We start from the raw sequence: 17352 nt of genomic DNA, 5'->3' as shown, positions 1-17352 counted from the left end.
AAGTGTGAGCTTTATTTGTTCAGCCTTCTTAGAAGAATGAAAAATTATGACTTTTCCATGCTTTTATTAGATGAGCAAATACCATAAATAGAAAGAAAACATAGATAAAGAGCAAACAGTGTTAGTAAAGAACAAATTTAATAATGCCTAGATTATAATCTCTATTTTAAAACACATAAAATTATTATTAACCATCTGATAACTGAGGTTCTGAAAATTACATCCCGTAGGACTTGTGAAGGCAAGAAACAAAAGTTCAGTTCTGTTCCAAAGCTTGTTTTAATGTGCTGGTTTGGGAGAATGTAAAATGTGTTCATGTAGGATAACAGAATGTTGGACTCAAGATCCATACTTTAGTGCTTTAAAGCAGGTTCAAGAAAAAACATGAGGGAACTCTGATCCATCTTTATTGGATTGGTAGATGTCAAATGAATAGAAAACTTGCACCATGACTTAGTAAATAAACAAATAGACGTGACAAATAAACACAGCTATAGGGTGAAATCCCATTTTCCTTTTAAGAACTGCATCCCCAAAGTTCAACTGATTAGCTTTTAGAAGAGTTTATCTCAGAAAGTTTTACATTTTAAGAAAGAGAAAGAGAATAGCAGATAACAAAACCAAGTTAATACAGTGAGAATGAACTGTAAAGCTGCAACAAATTAGAGAGAGTTCTGTCAGAAGGCATATCTTGAGCATGGTATCAGGTCTCCCATCACAGATTTCCCTAAAAAATAGAAGATAATAGGATAAGCAAAGGATAGAAACAATCCTAAACCTAAACAACGTCTCTCTACAACAATATAAATTTGCTAACTAACTGAAAATTAAAACCATAAGCACAATCTGTTCAGGGAGAAAAAGAAAAAGCTCAGAGTAACCAACTGCCTAATTCTTTGCACTAGACTCAACATTTCCCACAGGTCTCTTCCTTTGGGTTGCTTCATGCTCTTAGAAAGAAAATCAGAAAGTTTTCCTGGGAAATCAATGAAAATCAAAATTGTTACATTAATGCATGAGTGTGTCTTTGACACTCCACTAGAAAGTGCTATTCTCATCTCTTCTGCAGGATGTTATGTTATGGCCTGTCTCAACTAGACCCCATGGCTCCCCACATCCCACATACTTTCCTCTGGCAAAATGCAAAGGAAGTCTGTGAAGGGCAAGGTGCTGATGCTTTCCTATGCACCTATTTAAAATGCCACAAAGTCTGATAACCATGTAGCAAATATGAAACAGGGGGATTTGTTCTGGGTATCTTTCTCCGTGTTCCCAAACAGATGGGAAACAGCATCCAACACTCGCTTGCAGTGAGCTACTGATAAATGACACCTAGCTCCTCTTAACATTTTTTCTCCTCTTCAATATTTGCCTTCACCCTTCTTCCTTCCACTTTGTACCAGATGAAGAGTATTATGCCCTTCCATTGTTTGCTTCTCTCCCACTGAAAGGATTGCCTTCTAATGCAAAAATGTATCTATTTAAAGGGCAGTTACATAATTACAAAATCTGGTTCTGGATCAGAGAACAGCAAAATGGATTTCTGTAATCATGTGTTAAGAAGATAACCTTTATAAAGAGGATATAATCTTGGCTCCCATTGAAGACAAGACGTGAAAGGAAAGCATAAAAGCTAGAAGTGAAATAGTATCTTCTAGCTGTAAGTCTGTGGAGCTCAATACTCACTTGTAAGCAACAGCCATGAGGGGATCAGGAATTCTGGTGCAAAATATTTTTACGAAAAGGAAACCAATCAAAAAAAGAGAAATCATCACACTGATCAAAAGACTTCTGGGTGAGACTTGGACTCAAATCCAATTCAAAATGCAGAAAAAATACTCTCCAAATTCCTGAAGGTTTGGGAGCAATTTGGACAAGCAGATAATCTAGAAACTCCTGAAAAGATGAAACACTGGCCTACAGTCAACTGCAGCAAGCATCACTTGAGCAAGTACAGACCTGCGGACCACATGATGTATATTCTAGCTTATCTATTTTTTTTTTTTTTTATTTCTTGGCAAAGCTGTGAAATGGCTCTCCAGACATCAGACTACACTGTAATTTTTACTTCATAAGAAATTTACAATTTCATATCTTTCCTAATGGGATTACCTTAATCATTTACGTTTCAGGAAATAACTTGAGTATCAATCACTCTCACTCCAACTAAGAGCACACAGAAAAGATCAAGATGAATCTAAAAGTTGCTTTATTATTAGGAGTTCATTTTTAAAGATTTAGACATGTATTTACAGGAAATCAAAGGCAGCCTAAAAGACTAGTTTGCTGTGCAATGTTTAATTTTTATTACATGAGACCTAGAAATTGTTCTGTTAGAATCATTTTCCTGTACTTTTCTTCAGCACCAGCTAACCTGAATAGTCTTCCATACAGGTATGTGCATGGTTTGTGTGCATTAATTTGTGCCTGATTTTAATTGTACTTAAATTTAGATTTCAGGGACTATTTTATTGTATATAAAAAACTTTCATCTACCTCCCCTTTACATGCAGCACTGCTGCAGTTACAACTTATCTACCTCTAGAAAGTAATAACTGCCTTTCATGAGCCTTTCATGAGCCATTCAGTTCTTGCTTTTGCCAGCATGACATAAATATTTTGCATTATTTTTTTTTTAAATACTAATGATCTTCTGCACAGAAGCCAAACACCCAAGAATGCCAAGATTCATACAGAGCCACAGTGTGCCATTTGTGAACTCTGTTAAAGTAAAATTACATTATTGGGTATATCATACCTTGGCTGGGAAGAAAACTGAGCCAGATCTATCAATTTCTGAACATTTGGATAACCAGAAAAAAAGCCAACATTTTCCCACTTCCATTTTTTTTCAAAGATCGTAAGTCTAGTTAGATCTGTGTCCCATGTTTGTAAGTGACGAGAATATTCTGGTTATGTGAAATTTTTACAAAACAAATAGTAATTAATGGAGAGTGTTTTCAGGTTACCCTAATGTAAGTGTAGTTCTGAAGTATATCTGTCATCAAGACTTGCTACTATTGCCAAAAATTATAGTTGCTTTCTACTTAAAAAGAAAAAGTCACCAATCTGCAGAACACTGCTATAGGGCAAGACCATGCAATATCCAATACACTTATTTGAAGTTCAGTTATATCATTTAACTGTGTCTAGATAAATGGATTATGATGGCACTTTCAACCCAGATTTTGCAAGTAATTGAAGAGGAGAAAGATAAATTAAGTAGATATGAGCATATGCCCATATAGGACGAATTTTTCAGCAGTTACTTTTGAAGGATATAAGTATGATAGAACAGAAAAAGATACGCAGTTCTTTGCATGTGCCATGTTTGAAGTTGGGTATGAGGATTTGTTCCATTTAGTCTTATTTTTTATTTTCTGTTATCATTCAAGGCTTCCCTTTTTGGACATGAAAATGGTAGGTAAATTGCCTAAAAGTTCTAAATCTTTATTACAGCAATATTTCTACCCAGCTTTCTAATACTTCTTTATGATTGCCCACAACTATGTATCAGACAGAAAAGGAAATAAAATTCTTTTTAACTTTCCTAACCTTAGCCAGTCTTCATTTACTATAATACTACTTTTATGGTTTGGGGTTTTTTTGAGTCAAGATAGACCTAGAGCCACTAAACAATGGTTGGTTAGAAGTAATAGTAACTGTATTTCTGCTAAAAGAGTAAAAATTGAAGTGCAGAGTAGCATCAAATGGGAAAAATATAATTGATTTTGGAACAAAAAACATTGCAAATAATGGAAGTGACAAATACTAAGCAGAGAAGTGAGCTTTAAATTTAATTTTCTGATGACATTGTTTTAACAGAAGAGTAAACCTAAATATTTTACAAACATAATTTGTTTTTTGTCTTCAGAAATTCTTCCAAGAGAATCTCTTTCACACATTACATTAAATCAAGCATATGTGTACATATGCACTGTCTTTGCCTATTTCTAAAAGACTTAGCTGTGGTGTACAGCCCCCATCTTTCTCCCCATCAGTTCTTCAGGGTATTGGCCCCTACAGAAAGAACTGTGAAAGTTTTGGCTGAGGATATTTTTACATTTTTATGTCATGGCAACTTGGACATGAGAGTTTTATTTAAAAGAAGCCAAAGTGCAGGAAGGATAGCTAGGTGAGCAATGTAAAGAAACAAAAAGAAAGTGGAGGGGAAAAGGAGAGTAAAAGGAAAGTGAAGAGAGAAAGTGTGCCAGTTTGAACAAATTTAAAGGAAAATATCCTCTGACAGAAGGCAGGTTACAACCACCCCTCCCCCACCAGGTTCAGGAAAAAAGACATTTTCCTCGGAGGAAAGGGAAAGAGATAAAAACTATTTATTTAACAAACACACAGGAAAAGGATATTAATGCTAAATAATAAAACCTCTCGCTGTGGAGAGAAACCTGGGAAAATTTCAGAGTCCTTCTGTAGATGTGGTCTCTCTCATCCTCCTCAGAGCTGGGTCGTGGGCCCACCTCCAGGGCCTCAGTGAAAAGTTCTCCCGATGTGTTCTGATGTTGAAACAGTCCAGAAGAGAAGAAGGGAAAAACTGAAGTTCCAGGAAAACAAAATTAAACTCACCATCTCCCTCCGGAGAAAAGGAGCCAAAAGCTGGCTGAAAAGCAAGAAAGGCGCTTCCTCCACTCTTGCTGCTGAGAGGAGTGTGTATCTGTGTCCTTGAACAACTGTTATGAAAAGTTCACACAGTTTTTTCCTCTCCCCCCTCTCGGGCTCAGTTTAAAGGCACAGAAAGGCACAAAACTAATTTTTGGGCATAGAGCAGCGGTAGGGGAGACACATCATAAAGTCACCCCAAGACAGAAAGGGAGAAAATCATATGATAAAATATTGAAATAGAGAGTAGTGGAAAGAAAAATATGTTTCTGATACAGTAAATCTAACAATGTAGAGCATGAAGAGCAAACAGAAGAATCAAAGGAGTTTTACAAGGAAGAAGAGAGACTCAATACAATTTTCTAGAAAGAATCTCTTTGGTTCCTCCCTCTCGCCAGCATAAACAGGGTTAGCTCAGCACAGGCAGATCTTAACAGTCGAAAAATCAGTAGTACAGTTTCAGTGGTACTCAAAACAGTCACATTATGTGAAAACCACTAACTAAAGTATCTAATGGAAGATTTATATTAACATTTGACTTTACAAGGACAGAATTAATGTATTTACATCCACTGTAGTAGAAGCTTTACAAAAAAACCTTATTCCTCTAGTTTCAACTTTAGCATTGTATTATATTGGACAATTGAGAATTAGTATTCACATATAACAGAATTCAGCTTTGTCAACCAACCAGATAAAATTTCCTTTTTTACCAAGTAACTTACTGAGCTCTAGTGTTCAGTATTACCACAGATCCCCACATTTGTTGAGATTTTGTTATATGAAAGAATGAGAAAATGTAGTAAAGTGTAGCAATGATTAAATAAAACATTTGGGATGTTTGCATTTCAAACCTTGGAACCAATTTATTTTTAATCTTAAAGATCAGTTTACAGCATTAATTTTATAGGTGTGCTATGCATCATAAGACGTAGGTGTACACTGACAACTGATAATTTTGAAGAGCTAACTGAGTAGGCATAATAATAATTTTCAAATGCTTAGAGTGAATATATAAATGTGAAAGATTATAATGCATGAAACTGCTGGTAACATAATTTCAAATTAATTTATCCAAATCACTCAGAATGTTTTTTTCTTTTCCACTCTTCTCTGCTTTTTCTATATTTAGTATTTTCTTGCAAAGAAGGTTTTTATGCACCAAAAAATTAATGAGAAGAAAGCTATCCTTAAAAAGTTTGTAAATTCCAACAGTTGTGTTCAGGGGATGACCCTTACTCTTTTTTTTCTTCCATCTGTGTTCAGATTTTAGTTTTGTTTCAATTTTTTTTTTCCCTGAGAGGTATTTGTTAACTTCAACCAGCACAGCTTTGTCTGTTCTGATAAATATGCACAGACAGTTTTCAGGTCTGTGAACCTTCTTAAGTGTGTCAATTGTCAGCATTTGTACTTCATCCCAATGATGAATGGAGGCATTAGAATTCAGCATTAAAATGTAGTTAGGATTGTAATGAGCATCATTAGGAAGCATAATGGGAATCAGCACTGGGTCTCATTTTAGGAATTTTTAATTTTTTTTTTATTTATTTGCTTTATGTATTTAATTTCTTTTCTTGCTAGCAGGCAGGTAAAAACTCTGTAGCACTTATTTATATGTCTTTAAACAGACAGCCCTGTCTTCTTATCCAAGACTCATGATTTTTAAATCTGGTCTTTTTTTTAAGTATTATCAAGTCAGAGCTAGAAAGTCCTTGCATAAAGACCACCACAGTCCATTCACACACAGATACTTTGATTCAAAATTCTGCTTTGTACCTCAACTGTATGTCCTCACTGAGCATAAATTTTTAAATGAATGAGCCATCCCTGCACATAAATGCAAATAGATACAACTACATTTTTAGAAATGAGTAGTTTAGTACTCTCAGGTGGCTCTATAGCGAACAATTGCAAAACTGAAACATAGTCCGAGTGAATTTCACACCTTTTTCTTCTCTGAAGTTTGCAAAATACTTTCTATATCCCAGCTAAGGTTACTGTATAATACAATGATAACATTAAGGAAATGACTACTCAAGGTCTCCCCCTAATTTGTCGATGTGAGATTTGATTCTTTATGAATTAATACTGATTAAATCCTGTGGTTTTCATTTCTGCAGATTTGAAATTTTATTAATTTCTTGTTCAAGCATTTTAATTTCTACTAAGACATACTTTTAGGAAAAAAAATTGTTTCTTCAATAAAAGTACACTTATAGAGTGCTTACTTTTTCAACTTTTTTGAGCAGATGGTGAGTTAAACACACCCATGGATACTTTTTCATTGAAAAGACTGAAAACACTGGGGACAAGAAAAACAAACTATGTCATTACTAATCAATAAATCACAGCACCATGTAGTTTCTAACACAGTGTAAGTGGGTATACAGAAGAAGATCACTATTTATTCAATCCCAACTATGCATTAACCAGAAACTTGTGAAAAACATAGCTAGAACACAAAAATCCTGGAAAGACCTTAAGACTGAATCTGGACAATCCATCTAACAGCTTTTCTGTACTTTGAATGTATATGAAAAAAAAAAAAAGAGAAATTGGCATCTGTCTATGAACTGAATAAAAATACAGACAGCTGAAAATATATAGCTGTGGGTGACAAGATCACTCTACATATACTTGGTCTGTACAGAAGCATCACCTTGAAGGTTATTAACCTGATTTTAGAAACATGAAACTTGACAAAATATCAGGAATGAAACTTGCAATTGTACCATGGGTCTTGAGTAATCATGAATGTATTTCTGCAACTCTGTCCTGAAAAACAGTTAAAACTAAGTCTATACCCAGAAACCCATTTTGTATAAACAAAAAACTGTTTTATTTTTTTCCCCATCCCATCATTACCTCTCCATCTCCTAGCTTATTTCCTTCTGTGAGTGATGTCTAACCCTCTGTTCTCACTCATAGCAGTTTTGGATTCCTAAGGCTTCTTCCCATGCTAGCAACACATTACACAAATACAGGCACAATTCTATAACAAAAAGATGAAACAATCAAACCGTGCGATGAACAGATTAAGGGAACCTGATTTATTAAGCAGAAGTACACTCACTCCTGGGCACCTCATCCTGAACCATCAACATCATCTACTGTTTGACCAGCCTTGTGAGTCCTGAGTGGCAATAGTCACGTCTCTCATAACCATTCTTCATTCCAGAGTTACATCTTTCTGGCTTGCATCATAATTGTATAATGGGAGGGGTTTGTTCCTTTGGAAATGCAGGCTAATTCCCCCTTTTCAAGCTTGCTGATGACTTCTCATATACAAACTGCAGTGGACTAAAATACAGCACGTGGATATTCACTTTCACATTTGCCATCGACAGAGTGACTATGGTTAGACCCCAGCAAGCAAAAACAATTCTGTTGAGAACTTTGTTTTCTTCAGTACCTTAAAGACTTGCTGCTCATACTCAGCACTGCAAAATCTAAATCATCATGAGTTGTGCGATATTTGTATGAGTAACCTAAACAGCAATTGATAAATACAATAAAGTGTTTCTAAAATAGGTAATCTAGGTGTGACAGAGTGATGCATTTGTCTTTTTTGGTAAATGATCCATCATGGCGTCCTGGTTCTGCCCAGAACATCGTTAATTTTTGCAGTAGCTGAGAGGGGGCATGGCCAGGACCTGGAGGTTATTCTCTACCACCTCAGCTTATTGCCAGGACCAGGGGAAAGGGCCTCTCTTCCAGGGGGAAGGAGTACCTCTTGGTGGACACCTCCAGTGGCAGAGGGAGACATCCAGTACTGTCAGTTATAGAGGTTTTTTTTTTGTTGAATTGTTTCCTTTCTTGTACTCTCTGTCGTTAGTCGGGTTGCTGTCACTGTTAATTTTCTTATCTCATTACTATTTCCAGTAAATTGTTCTTATTTCAGCCCATGATCTTTGCCTTTTGTGCCTCCAATTCTCTCAGTCATGCCCGAGGGGGAGGGGAAATCAAGAGAGAGAGCAGTGAGTGGTTTGGAGAGCCTTGGTGGGGACACTGAATTAGGGAGTACCATTCCTAAACCATAACACATGGTAACACTGTTGAAGCAACTTAGTCTAGTGAATCATGCACCGTTTCTTTCCAGTTGTGGTTCCATAACTAAGACAGATTACTAAAAATTTTTCTTCTTCATGGATTTTCTCCATATGCATAGCTTCAATTTTACCCTTTCATGCACATTAAATGCCCCGTTGGGAGTCTGGGAAAAGAATGGCTAAGAAAAAAGAAATTTTAATTAAGTCTGCTGTATGACATGGGCTCATGGCCTTGATCTTCTCCATACCATCTGTCAGATTCCAGCTAATGCTGTAGGGAAGCTCCTAAAGAGTGAGTCAGCTGAGAAAGAGAGAGTTCATTTCTCCTGCAGACTGTTTTCCATCTATATGGTGCCAAGTTCTTTATAAAGATCTGTAGTGTTTTCTTTTCAATATCCTGGTGTGGTTGCCATCCATGACACTTCATTAGGTGTAATGGCTTCTCATTTTATAATCTGGCTCTTTGTTACATTTTACAAAAGAAGAATCTTGTTTACTTTTATTTCCCATTTATGAAAATTAAAACAATAAAATACTTTTGCTTAAAGGTTGCGTTTTAATTCAGAAATAGATTTTTAACTCAAAAACATTATAGATGGAAGAATGGTTCAAACTGTTGCATAGTTCCAGCTGCCTTAACTCCACCATCCCTGTACCATCTATTTCCACTGTCAAATATGTTCGTGTCCCAAATAGACAGAGGAGTTTTTGAGAGGGGATGAAGACGGAGGAAAGAGCCATTTTATTTCTACACCTTTTATCTGTCTTTAACACTCTGTCTACCTCTCCTGAGAACCCACTTTTAATATGAAAATCCAAGCATGGTTCAAAATTAATAATTCTTTTAAAAATTAGATTTCAGATTAAATATATTTTTAGGCTAGCTTTAGCTGTTATAATTACAATGATTTTGCATTGAATGGAAGTCCAACTAGAAGTGTATTCCCCCTCCTTTAAAAATATGCATACACTGCTAAACTAGCACATTTAGAAAGAGCAGTAGAAGAATTTTAGACATTATGAGTCCAAAATTGAGCCTGCTAATCTTTAGACTACAATTGGTATTTGTCTGTCACTGTCTGACTTTGGTCTTCATTTTATCAGAGTTTAACAGCTATGCATAATTCTATTTTCCAGGAGACTGACCAACATTAGCCTACTGCACCCATCATCAAAGGGTCTTTCATTTCTTAGCAGAGCAGTGGGCAACAGTTCTCATTACAGTGATTTCATTTCCTGCCTCTCTTCCTGGGGGTGGTTTGGATTTCTCCAAGCACTCCCTTTGTCATCACAATCTTTAAATGATACCAGGCAGAAAAGGAAAACATTCCACTGCTGTTATTTTTTATGTGCATACATCTAGCACTCCTTCATGCATCTGTTGCTAAATATTGTGTGTTGAGTTGCTTAGGATGTGATCAGAAAGAGCATGAATCTGAGCACTGTATTGGTATGTGAAATAATCCTGATAGATATGCTTTAAGGATGAATTTTTCTGCTAAATTAAAGCTTGGAAAAAAACAGTATTTCAAGAGGGGAAAAAAACCCCACAAATTGATCACACTGTGGAACTTACCCTTTATTTCTTAGTATGAAAGAAATCCCTACTGAGCAGCCCCACTGACATAAAATAAGGAGAATTCTCACAGGATTTGCAGTTGTTGGATCAAGCTATCACATACATTGCTTTTGCAGTTGTTTTTTCTCCATAAGGAGGTTTTATTTTTCTCTTCCTTCTCTCTTTGTAGGAGCTTAACCCCACAGTGAAGTCAAAATCATTTTACTTATGTGATGCCGCAGCAAAAATCTGTGCTCCTATGGAAATGAATTTGATACCACAAATTCAGCAGTGCAACTTCACTGTGGGGATCAAGTATGAAAGGGAGATTGGCTGAGAACAAGCAAGCTTTTAATCTCTCCCATAATTATCGAGTGTGGCAAGATGGATTATGAAGAACAAATGAAGGGTGAATATTTTAATTATTTTCAGTCTACTATGTTTCAGTTTCTTAAGCCCATCATTACTGTTCTGTTTAGTTAGGAAGCATATATAAATATGAAGTATAAACTACACAAAAGTCCATGTCTTAGGCATTCTTACAGGTGACAGTTATGAATGACAAAGGTCCAAGAAAAACTCCATGTTCACCTCTTTCTATCTTCTCATTTGCATTCGAAGGAATTGGTGAAAATGTTGGAATCTCTCCCCCTGCATGAATTAAATATTTGGGGACGCACACGTTTCACAAGGAAAAGATTACACTTTAGGTGCAAATCAAAATTGTTGGTCACTACTACATACATTATATATGAGTGTAATTCCTTACCACTTAAAAAAAAACCAGAATATACTCAGCCCAACCAATCAACCAACCAAATAAATTAAAAAAACCCTCAAGGACACGGAATAACATTTTTGTTGTAGACAGTCATGTTCGCAGTATAGGCAGAAGTCAAATTAGGTTATTCAGTATAATAAAAAACCAAACTGATTTTCTTTCTCACCTGTAAGAAATCTCCATTCTCTGGGAGAAAATACTCTAGAAATAAAAATAAAATTATACTAAACAGTTTTCAATGTAAGCACAGGGAAAAGGACAGCATATGCAAGTGAAAAACCCTGACAATGGCAAGTCCATCATGCAGTATTTTGCTAACTGTATTATTAATAAAATAAGCAGTGTAAGAGACAGCATGGTCTAATTAGTAGGGGTCTGTCTGTGATTAAGGACAGCTGTAAAATGGTTGGTCTGGGGAAGTCTCAGCTAATTTTTCTGGGCATGATGAACTGGCTAACTCTGGCACACATGATCCTGTTCACTTAAAGCAGTTCATTCAAGGCAACAGAATGCTGCACAGTGCATTTATTTCCTTAGGAAACTAGATGTCTTCCCTTTGCCTTCCTTTCTTATTTCTTCCCTGTCTCATCTTACACCTGAAGTTCTCTGTAGCCTGCATAGCCTCTTCTATCCTAGTAGATATTAATTCTGATTACATCTTTTAGGTGTATGCAATGGTCAAACAATAGCTAAATCACACACAGTAATTAAAAAAAAAAAACCCAAACACCCCCGAACACCCCAAACACCAGTGAACAATCAACTTCCACACACAGACCAAAAGGTGAGCTGCATAACACCACATTAAAAAAGGCCTGAAACAAATATCTAATCCCCTAGAGAAGAAAAAGTTTGAATGATTTCTCTGACAGTTAAAAATAAATAAATAAACAAACAAACAAATAAATAAATGTGTAATATAACCTCTTGTTACCGCTATAAGGACAATTCTCTTTCCTTGGCTTGTAAGCGAATTCTGTTCTAGTGGCAAAAGTGACCTATATGGCTGAAGTTATCTTAAGGAGTAAAAAAGCCAAAGGAGCTGATGGGCAACAAACACTTTGCAATAATTGGATTCTGCTTCTTTGGTCAAGTTTTCACCAATTACTTCTGAGACATTTCATATTTTCAGTTGTTTAACCCAGTTCAAAACTCAGAAAAAACTTTAGATGAGAAAATAGTCAATTTTGTTCTAAATGATAGACTGATGTATATTAACGATACAAAGATACAGAGCACCAATTTTAGAACTGAACTAAGTGCACAAGATGACTTTTATTGATTTTTTTTCTTTCCTTTTAATATATGTTCCCAGCATTTAAGGAAAGTTACAGACTTAGGATCTGATTTTCTGAAGTATCATAGCAATAGGATCTGCATCCATTGCAGGAGCTCCCACTGCACTGTCAGCCTGCAGGTGGTCATCCTGCAGAAGGAAGAATGTAATTTCATACCCTGTGGCTGTGAATGGAATTATCATATAAAGTTCTATTTTAAGGTCTAATCTGGATTTATCTTTATTCCATCTTTCATTCTCTTGTTATTGCTTCCTTCTTTAACCATCTTCACTTCTAATAGACTAGTGATTGTATTATTCAACACAAATGAGTTGGCAAGAGTGCAAAGTCAAAAAGAGAACTAGTTCTGAGCCAAAATATGAAATAAATATCTTAATTTCAAGCTACAAAATGGAGTCTCACATTGTCTTATCCCAAACTCAAAAGCATAAAAATTCCGTCTTTTACGCTAGAGATTAACTGAAGATGTATCAGAGATGCAAAATAACAAATTACAAAACAAAATAGTCATGTGCATACAAATACAAATCTGGTTAGAGGGGAGAGACAGAAGGAAATCTGTATGCTGTTAGGAAGAAAAAATGGAGGGTTGGGATTTCCCAGTTAATTATACAATGTTCACTACCTGCTTTGCAGAAGCACAGTAAACACAATTAGCTTTGAGCATGATATGTGAGATAAAAAAGCAGAACTGACAATAGCATAAAACAGAGCCTTTGCTTGCCTTCCTTCAGTGACAGCACCAAGCACCCCGATGTCAGCTCTACAAAGAGAAATTGTGTCAACTGCACTCTCTGATGACCACTATCTCCCCATCCAAGAGACATTCCAATTTCTTCCTGCACTAAACTTTAGCTTCCCAAAGCTACAGCTGCCAAATTACAGGCTCCTTTCCACATTATGAATCTGTTCCCTTAGGAAAGCTGGTATTTTCTTATTTCACTTTTGACCTTTTCCTGTAACTGTAAGAGAGGATGATAATTGATCCTATGGTAGAAGAGGAAGAGAGGCTGTTAGGAAATGGAAGTGTTATGAAATACATAAAATTTACTTCTCTGTAGTCCCCATGCTTTTTTTTTTTCTTTTCTAAAGAAGAGAAGAAACGTTTTTTGTCCAAATCCACCAAAGAGAAAGCAAATAAAAAGGTTCCTTTTTCTTTAACTAAAACCTATAGCTCTTATTTACTCTGCAAATCTATACCAGGAAATTGCAATACAAAAATAAAAGCATGTCTATGAAACACTTTCTCTTTTGAAATATTTTTCTCCACATCTGAAACAGAACTCAATTTTTTTTTCTTTTTTTTTTTTCCATTCTGAGAGGATGTCCTTGCTAATACTGAGTATATTTTTATGGACAGTCAGATGTCAGTTACCATGAGTTTGAAACAAAAGATGCTTGAACTTTTGTCTCTCGTAGATTCACTACTGGAACCTGTGACTTTGCCTGATCTCCCAGCAAAGGGCAAGTAGATAAAACAAGGAAAACATTTAAGCACTTCTGCTCCAGACTTCATGCATAATTTATTTTAAACTCCTCATTTAAACACCACAGTTTTTGTGTTGGGGTTTTTGTTTGGGTTTTTTCCCCCAGCTTTGTGATAGGTCATGTTCTGAAACTCCAAAATCTTAGCAATTCTTCCACAACACTAATTTTGGTGTTCCTGTCAATCAACCTCACCTTGTGTAAGTGCTGGGCAATGGTAATTGATGTGAAGAGCTGTTCCTCAGTCATCCCTGGGAAAGTAAGCAAAGAAGAAAATACACTTCATAGCGTGCATTTCTCATACATTACAGCTCACTGCACAGTGGAAAATGAATGTTTCTTGACTGTTAACTATAATTTAAGACTATAAATTGTGACTTTTCAAGTCATAAGTGTGAAAAAGCTTTCACTTTAAGGGTACTTATGTGCATAATCTTAGGCATAAAATATTTTGTTTTGTAAGCAGAAGTTAAAATTGCCCCAGTTTGAAGCAAAAGCCATTATAGATTGAATTAATGTTTAACTCCAGATTTAACTGAAGTTGAAAAAAATACTAGTGGGAGTAGATCACATATTTAAAAAGTGTACCTGAGGCACTGCTGTGCTTTATAGATTGATCTGAAAGAGCAGATTGGAACATGATGTTCAGCTTCCCACTGAATTCCTGTCCAGGTAACAGTTCAGCATGCAGGCTGGAGCTGTCCTTAGGCTGCTGAGGGCAAGCTGTGTGGCAGTGCTTATCACCACCCTAATGCAGCAGGCTCAGGGGGCCACACATGCTGAAGACAAACACCAGCCATGCTGGGGCCATGCCTGGGGGCATGTGGCAGTTCTAGGGATCAATAGAAATATTAATGTGGCTAGCCAGAATTAGGGCTACCACACCGATTTAACCCATTTCATACATGTAAACTATGCAGAAGGCAAGAAACTTGGATTTTCACATACAATAGCTCACTTAGGAGTGTGCCAGACATGCCATAAAAGTGTTTGTGGACTTCAAAAGGTCTCATGTTGGAGGGGTCTGACTTGGATCAATCCCAAACAGCATAATTCTAATTTAAGTTTTGACTATTAATTGTTTCATACCCACACAAACAGTAAAATGGAGCATAGAGCTCTTCAAAGGCCTTATTTTATTAATAAAATAGCCCAACCTCTAAGTAAGAAGCCTCAATTTTTTTTGCTCCTTTTCAGTTTTTCTCTTTTCACCAGGCATATAACAGAAATCTAATACAAACATCCAATATATATATATCCCTGATCTTTTTCTTCACTGTTAACAAGAAAAACCAAATGTTAGTTTATTGCACTTAACCTAATCTAAACCTACCAGGTAGGTTCAGGATAGAAAAGGCTGCTGAAACAGAATGCAATTTAAAAACAATAGTCCCCTATTTCATAAGGTCTGTTTTGGAAATAGGAATGTCTGTTAAATTTATTTTCTTTCTTTTTTCCTTCCTTCCTAGCTTAAAATATTATAACTATATATTAAAAGGTGATATTTTCTTTGTTCCAGAGAGGCTATAATGCAGTGTTAAGCAGTGACAATCAATCTGAACTTTTGCAATGGAATTCTGCTGTTTCAGCTCTTTCCTGGCCATGTCATTAGCAGAAAATAAGTCCCAGAGGCTTACTTAAAATAAATAAATAAATCTTTAAGTTGTAAGTGCTTAAAACAAATCTTTACAGAGGTAATCAAACTTGAATTCCTTTTGCTTACACTAATTTATCTAAAAATATTGTTCCTGGAGTGTTCGGTGACAGAAATGTAACACCATCCCTCCCTGGGCTGCAGTCATATTATGCAGATTTGCATTTTAGTGGGTTTTGTGTCTTTTCTTTTTTTTCACCTCAGCCACATACAAGCTGGCAATCCATGAGCTTAGATTCACACGTATCATGGGTTAGCAAGCACAGTCCCGGAAGGGATGTCCTTGCTAAGGGGTGCTTACAGCTTCCTCTGGGACCTGATAGAACCTATCAGCTGGCCAGTTTGAATGTGGACAATTCTTTAAGCCACTTAAAGTTGTGACCACCTCTGTGATACACACTTAAGAATAGACAAACTCCCCCCCAAGCTCTCTCTCGTTTCCGGTGCTGGGACAGGTGGCTGCGGGGCCCCATGTGGGGGCCAGCGGGCCTGGCCAGGCCCTGCTTGGGCCAGGCCGGGCCGGGCCACGGCCATCCTGGAGCCGATGGACCTGTTCCAGCTGTGGAACCCCCCCGCCCCAACCCCTCTCCCTCCCCCCCCCCATCCCTGCTATGGGCAGCTGGCTCCCCTCTCCAGTGCGGCCAAGATTCAGCTGAAGCTGCCCTGTTGTCTGGCAAAAAGATCATGTGAGCAACAGTGATAAGCGAAATTCCAGCTGCAAGGCCCGGGTGAGATTAACCCTTTTAGTGCTGTGAAGAGCTGAAAACCTGAGGGAGAAGAAAGAGGAGATGCTTAAAACTTAAATTCTGTTGTAAAGCTATGATGTATCAGAGTATCCCGTTGTAATTTCATGAAGGCATGGAGGGTGGAGCGTCCAACTTGTACTTGTGAGCTAAAGCACACAAGATATCTGCGCTGAGATAGGCAGATGCTGACGCAGTTGTAATTTGATGAGAAGATTGAACAGGGAGAGATGGGAGAGATGGAAGCGATGAGGACTTTTGCTCCAAACTGGAAAGGAGAAAACCTCGGCTCCTAGAGATGCTCCGAGATAGTCCTAGAGATGAAGATGAGGAAGACCCTTTGCTCCCAGGGAAGGAGGAGGTCCTCTGTTCTTAGAGATGAAATGCTCCCAGAGATGGGTGAAGAGAACTTTTATTTCTGAACAGCTCAACCTTAAAATTGTACCCCAGTAATTCAAGAGTGGACCCTTGAAAGCAGTTGTAGGAAAAGCTGCAAGTCAGGGGAAGGGACTCACATCGCGATCAGAGAACCAACCCAGGTGGCTGTCTCGTTGTGATAATGTTTTCATAGCATGGACAAGAGAGACTCCTCTTCCTAAATGGACTGAACAAGGTTATTATGGAAGTGATAAACAGACTGAACATCTCAAGGGTTGTCTTTTTACATTGTCAGTGGGAGACGGGAGAAAGGTGGGGGGGGGAGGAGATGTGTTCTGAAGGTGTGGTATGATTTTTTTTCTCTTCTTCTTTTAGGTCTGTTAATAAACTTCTTTATATTCTTTCAAGTTTGTGCCTGCTTTGCATTTCTCCTAATTCTTATCTCACAGAGGGTAAATAGTAGTGAGTATTTTGGACCAAACCACTACACTAAATTGGAGTTTCTTCCTGGTTACAAACCAAACCCGCTACAACACGGTTCAGGGAAACAGGCATGTCCGGCTTTTCAACATCAACCTGTATCCACTCTGGTGAGTTAGAGCTCATAAACATATTATGCTACTCAGTTTAGGAAAGCATTGAAACAGCCACCATACTGCCATAAGGGTACTCACATAACCTTGCTTCTTCTCATATATCAACATACGGTGATGGGAAAAGTTGTGAAATTAGACACATTCTTTAGAAATTAAGAGATGTAACACAAAAGAATAAAATTTAGGATGTATTCAC

The 17352-nt window shown here is 37.0% G+C and overlaps 1 long non-coding RNA gene across 1 annotated transcript; it reads right to left on the bottom strand.

Moving 5' to 3' along the window:
• Positions 1-390: 390 nt before the first annotated feature.
• On the bottom strand, positions 391-4289 carry LOC121673438. The gene is made up of 2 exons (XR_006019217.1): positions 1687-4289; positions 391-727 (listed from the first exon to the last, which is right to left on the bottom strand). It is a non-coding gene; the product is annotated as an uncharacterized LOC121673438 (long non-coding RNA).
• Between the last annotated feature and the right edge of the window lie 13063 nt (positions 4290-17352).

The sequence above is a fragment of the Corvus kubaryi genome, unplaced genomic scaffold, assembly GCF_017639235.1.
Source record: "Corvus kubaryi isolate FWS band 111438036 unplaced genomic scaffold, C.kubaryi_AGA036_p1.0 65434, whole genome shotgun sequence".
Lineage (NCBI taxonomy): Eukaryota > Metazoa > Chordata > Aves > Passeriformes > Corvidae > Corvus > Corvus kubaryi.
The sequence above is the reverse complement of the archived record's forward strand: the minus strand, read 5'-3'. Positions and strand labels throughout refer to the sequence as shown.